This window comes from Triticum dicoccoides, chromosome 6B, assembly GCF_002162155.2.
Source record: "Triticum dicoccoides isolate Atlit2015 ecotype Zavitan chromosome 6B, WEW_v2.0, whole genome shotgun sequence".
Taxonomy (NCBI): domain Eukaryota; kingdom Viridiplantae; phylum Streptophyta; class Magnoliopsida; order Poales; family Poaceae; genus Triticum; species Triticum dicoccoides.
The window spans coordinates 657,876,098-657,882,463 of NC_041391.1; the positions used below are offsets into that span (position 1 = coordinate 657,876,098).

At 52.5% G+C, this 6,366-nt stretch overlaps 1 pseudogene; it reads left to right on the forward strand.

The window, feature by feature from the left end:
• On the forward strand, positions 1-4,423 carry LOC119320461 (annotated as a pseudogene).
• The last annotated feature ends 1,943 nt before the right edge of the window (positions 4,424-6,366 follow it).

Below are 6,366 nucleotides of genomic sequence, written 5' to 3' on the forward strand. Positions count from 1 at the left end.
ATGGTGCGAGCGCCCTCGCCTTCTTCTCTCCTCTACGCTCCCCTGCTCCTAGTGGCTGCGCTGGTCGGGCAGTACCCGGCGGGCTCGCTGCGGGTGGCGACGGCGCAGACCGTGGCGGCACCGGTGCCGGTGCGCGTCGGGGTGATCATGGACTGGGCGACCAAGGCGTCGTCGGCGGTGTCGCTGAGGCGGCGGACCGGCATTGAGATGGCGGTGGAGGACTACTACGCGGCGCACCCGGGGTCGGCCACCAGGGTGGAGCTCCGCTTCGGCGACTCCAAAGGGGAGGTCGTCGGCGCCGCTTCCGCCGGTGAGCTCCCTCTCCCTCCCTCCCCTGCCGCGCACACCTGTTCCACCTAGCTAGCTGCATGCTTCTCTAATCACAAGCTCTTTCGCTCCATGCTGAAATGAATCTTGCTTCTCTAATTAAGCTCTTAATTACGGCGCGATAACACTTCAGATCGCAGTATCGCACGCTCGTCTCGACCACTATCTTCCGTCTTGAGTTTTCCGATGCTGGATGTGCTGCGCGCGTACACAAGTAGTAGTACTTACTCCGTTTCATTCCCAGCATGGTAGGTACGCACACAATAATTGCGCATATGCTTAGTGGTTTCTTTTTCTTACGAAAAGATTTTACTAGCATGCATGCATGTTTCGTCTTGGTCACTGATTAGCGGATGCCGGTACGTACTGGGGGTTCGAATCGTCTGTATCACTCACTCGATCTGTTGTCTTGTGCGGTGCGCGCTGCCTCCCACATGGCCAAGAACTGTCGTGTTGCCCAGTCTGTGAAAACCGCCATTTTGTCGCCTCGCCAAGACGGGATCGAACGAACGGGCCACTTATTACCAATGCAACCACGCACGTCTGCAGCCAGACGATGCGTCCGTGTTAGTCTGTTACTAGATCAGTATCCTAGCCAGACCATCCCACATGGCATCAACTGCAATTGTTAACCGCGCGCTATGCCATCGCCATGCACGTCGCCTTCTCGCATGCCCGGCCGGCTTAGGTGCGTCTGAGTGACTGGCAAGTCCTCGCGGTCTGCTTCTTCACCGCGTGCACGTACGTGCTAGCGCGCGAGCTGGTCAAGCTCGCTACTCCTACTAGATAGGTATAATATAAAAACTACAATACTAGATAGGTATAATATAAAAATATATTATATTGCGTATTAATATTTCCATTTTTTTTGTATTTGTTCAGAGTTTTGTATATTAAAAAACTATAAGACTTTTAAAATGTAGTTGAATATTGTTTCACTCTGATAGATTAAATGTTCTTTTGTTGTTGACAAAAACACATAAAATGTTAATTTCCCCTCGATCTGACTCAATGTGTATCGCACTTCCGGAGCGCTCTCTCTCTCTCTCGGTTTGGGATTCTAACTGCAAGAGAGTTCATGGAAAGCACATGTGCCTAAAACTCTGCTCCTTACTGTTGTTGTTGCAGCGCTGGACCTGATAAAAAATGACCAGGTGCAGGCCATCATCGGGCCCAAGACGTCAGCGGAGGCGGAGTTCGTCGCCCATCTCGGCAGCCGCGCCCACGTCCCCGTGCTCTCCTACTCTGCCACCTCCCCGTCTCTCTCCCCGGCGCAGACGCCCTACTTCGTGCGCACGGCCGCCAACGACTCCTTCCAGGCCACCCCCGTCGCTGCCGTCCTCGCAAGCTTCGGGTGGCGCGCCGTGACCGTCCTGCACGAGGACTCCCCGTACGGCGCCGGCATCCTCCCGGCGCGCGCCGACGCGCTCCAGAGCGTTGACGGCGCGGCGATCGTGGACCGCGTCGCCGTGCCGAGCGGCGCGGACGAAGACGCCCTCGACGCGCTGCTCTACCGCCTCAGGGCGATGCCAATGCGCGTGTTCGTCGTGCACGCGACGCATGACCTCGCCGTGCGGCTCTTCCGGCGGGCGAGTAAGGCCGGGATGATGTCCGGCGGCTACGCCTGGGTCGCCACCGACGGCGTAGGCAGCTTCCTGGACAGGCTCGACCCTGAGGACCTCGACTTCATGCAGGGCGTCGTCAGTCTCCGGCCTCACGTGAAGTACACGAAGCAAGTCAAGAACTTCTCTGCGCGGTTCAGGGCAAGGTTCCGGAGGGAGAACCCGGCCTCCGACGATGACCTCCTCAACGACGCGACCGTGATCAGGCTCTGGTCGTACGACACGGCGTGGGCGATCGCCGCGGCAGCCGAGGTGGCCAGTGTCTCCGGCCCAGCATTTCGGACACCGCAGAATACCACGGCACGTACAGACCTGGACCGGCTCGGCGTGTCGGCCACCGGAGCGGCTCTTCTAAGGGCGGTGCTCAACACGACTTTCGACGGGATGGCCGGCAGGTTCAAGCTGGTAGACGGGCAGCTGCAGGTGGCGGCGTACGAGGTCCTGAACATCATCGGGAACGGCGCCATGACGGTGGGGTACTGGACGCCGGAGTCCGGCATCTCGCGGGACCTTAAAGTCGGCAGCGGCAAGGCAGCGCGGCAGCTGAAACCCATCCTCTGGCCGGGCGAGATGCTGTCCCCGCCGAGAGGCTGGACGGCGTCGCAGAACGAGCGGGTGCTCAATGTCGCTGTGCCGGTGAAGCACGGGTTCAAGCAGTTCGTGGACGTCTTCTCCGAGAACTCGACGACGCCGAAGATCACCGGCTACTGCATCGACGTGTTCGACGCGGTGATGAAGAATCTTCCCTACCCGGTAAGCTACCGCTACGTGCCTTACAACGCCAGCTCGGAGTCGTACGAGATGCTGGTGGACCAGGTGAGCGAGGGGAAGGCGGACATGGCGGTGGGGGACGTGACGATCAGAGCGAGCAGGATGGACAAGGTGGACTTCACGGTGCCGTTCACGGAGTCCGGGTGGGCAATGGTGGTGGCGACACGGCCGGACACGAGCGCCAGCATGTGGATCTTTCTAAAGCCACTGACCACCAGCCTCTGGCTCACCAGCCTCGCCTTCTTTTGCTTCACCGGCTTCGTGGTATGGGTGTTCATGGGCACCGCATCAACCCGGAGTTCCGGGGCACGCCGTCGCAGCAGTTCGGCCTCATCTTCTACTTCGCCTTCTCCATCCTCGTCTTTGCACACAGTAGGCATCTTGATAACCATCTCATCATCTCAATTTTGCATAGTTCTTGAGGAATATCGATCACCAAATTAATCAACCTTGGTGCTGTTTTTTCACAGAGGAGAAGCTGGAGAGCAACCTGTCGAGATTTGTGGTGATCATATGGGTGTTCGTGGTGCTGATCCTGACGTCGAGCTACACGGCGAGCCTGACGTCGATGCTGACGGTCCAGCAGCTCCGGCCGACGGTGACGGACGTGAAGGAGCTCCAGAGGCGCGGCCAATACATCGGGTACCAGGAGGGCACCTTCATCGAGCCCATGCTCAAGAAAATGGGCTTCGACGAGCGGAGGATGAAGAAGTACAGCACGGTGGAGCAGTACGCAGTGGCGCTGTCCAAGGGTTCGGCGAACGGCGGCGTGGACGCGGTGTTCGACGAGATCCCGTACCTGAAGATGTTCCTGTCGCAGCACTGCGACGGCTACATGCAGGTGGGGGCCATCTACAAGACGGACGGCTTCGGGTTCGTCTTCCCAAGGGGGTCGCCCATGACGGGGGACGTGTCGCGGGAGATCTTGAAGCTGGCGGAGGGGGACAAGATGGCGCACATCGAGAAGGCGTGGTTCGGTGAGCCCGGCACTTGCCAGAACGCGCTGGACGGCATCGGCGGCGGCTCGTCGAACCTCAGCTTCGGCGGGCTGTTCCTCATCACCGGCGTCGTCTCCAGCCTCATGCTGCTGCTCTACCTCGCCATCTTCGCGTACCGCGAGCGCGAGGAGCTCCGGGAGGCGGAGGCGAAGGCCGAGGCAGAGGCCGGCTCCGGGAGCGTGTCAGTGCGGAGGCTGCGCGCGTGGCTGCAGCACTTCGACAGGAAGGACCTCAAGTCCCCCACCTTCAAGACGTGGAACGACGGGTCCCCCAGGAACGGCAACGACTCCGCGGGCAGGACGCCAAGATGGAACGGCGGCGCCGGCGACGCGAGCATGCCGCCGAGGGACGGTGGGGAGGAGCATCAACATGCCATGGAAGGGACCAGCCCGCTGAGCGTGTACATCAGCTCCGAGATGAACGCCGGCTCTTCGCCGGAGGGGACGGCGGCGTCGGAGATCAGTGAGTCGTTCGAGCAGAGGATCGAGGGGGCAGCAATGTAATTCTTCCATTGAAAAGGGTTTAGTCAGCAGGTCTGCCTGTTCCCTAGTAATCCCCTGCCCCCCCAAGTATTAAGGTTGATAGTGGACAAGTCTGGTTGCCCAAAGAGTTTCTTGTAAAAATTAGTGATGTATTTAATGAGGTTGTCCTATCCCTCAATCACCCATTCCTCTTGTTCTAATGATAATATTCTGTTTTTCCTCCTACCATTCACTTTGGCATGGTAATATTTTGTATCACAATCACCATCTTTAATCTCTATATCCTTATATCTCGGTAGCCACTTCAGCTCTTCTTGTATTAGCAGCCTATGTAATTGAGACCTAAGATCCTTTTGTTCCTCTCTATGATGGGCAGTGAGCCCCATGGTTTCTGCATTTTTATCTAAAGCATCTAGTTTCATCAGGATTTATTTCTTTATCTTTCTATACCACGCATCAAAGTTTACAATCCACCCTCTCACTTTCTGTCTGAAAGTTCTCATTCTGGTTTGCCACTGTTCTATGGTATCCCCATAGTATTTGGCCAGCCAAATTTTGTTTCCAAATTCTCTAAAGCCCTCCCTCAACATCCAAGAGTTTTCAAATCTAAAAATGGGTGGTGTGTATTTCTTCCCCCCTTATCAAGTATTAAAGGTGTATGATCAGATAGCTCCCTCTCTAACGCATAGACTTCAGTCAGGGGATAATGATCTTCCCAATCTGGGCATATAAAGATTTTATCTAATTTTTCATATGTGGGGTCCTGGTGATTATTTGCCCAAGTGAATTTTCTACCATTCAAAGGTAGCTCTCTTAAACCAGCATGTTCAATGATTGCATTAAAGATAAAGCTCCAGTGGCCACATCCACCAGGTCTATTTTTATCCTCACCTTTCCTAATAATGTTGAAATCCCCCCCCCCCCCAGACAGGGAGCAACAACATTATCATGATATATCCTGGATATTTCTGCCATATAAGTAGCTTTACCCACATTTTGAGCATCACCATAGACAATTATAAGATTACATTCAAATTTGGCCTTTTTGTCTAGAAGTAAAGTTCTAATACAGTAAACCCCTTTCTCAACATTGAGAATCTCAAAGGAATCATTATTAACACCCACAAGGATACCTCCTGATTCCCCCCTAGGTTGTATCCAATTCCAGCTAAATTTCTATCCCCACACAGATTGTGTAGTTCATTTTTAGTAAACTCATTTTTTATAGTCTCTTGAAGACCAATGAAATCAATTTTCCTATCACAGATACAATCTCTAATAAAGGATTTTTTTAATGTGGGACCCAATCCCCCTAACATTCCAAATCATGCCTATCATCTTTTTTTCCTTTTCTACCTTTTTCCCCCAATATATACAGTAGGCTTCACACTGGTTATTCCAGGTGAGCCTAAACTGCTCTTTTTCACTAGAAAAATGTTTTTCAGATGAGAATAGTAATCTATTTCAATTTCAGCATCTAAATGATCCACATAAGAGTATAATTCTTTGAGAGTGGTGTCCCCAGTGTCAATGAGCAATATCTCTTTTTGCACTGGTACCTCCTCTTTTTGTTTAAGATGAGTATAGTAAAAGTCTTTTCTGCTTTGTTCCATATTTTCAATAATCCCTAAGTTTTGGTTAATCATAACAATGGTACATCCCAAATCTATACCAATTTTATCAGCCATGAAAAGAAGAGAGGAATTTCCTTCATCATGATTGTGTATCTTACCATAATTGTTCTTGCCTACTGCTCTTTGTTTGGACAACTCCTCAATCTTCACATCTTGCTTATCCATTAGTCTGTCACATCTTCTCACTCCATCTTCCCCATTGTTATCATTGTCCCTTCTTTTCGATCCTTGAGGTTTAGGCCCAATCTGGTAGCAAATGAGTCAACTGATTTTTGACTAGCCCCATAATCCACAGGCTCAACATAAGTACCATTATCTTCATCTTTGTTTTCCTCTTCCATCTTCTCCAGTTCAGCTTTAGTGATATTTTCTATTTCATTTTCCCTTTCGTCCCATCTTTCAATCTTCTCCACACACTTAGCAATCATAATCTGTTGCTTATGAACCAGGTCCATCAGGCTTTTCCTTTCCTTTTCCATTTCCAGAATTCTCTTCTCCTCTTGGGCTTCCATAGCCTTTTGTCTAGCTTTCT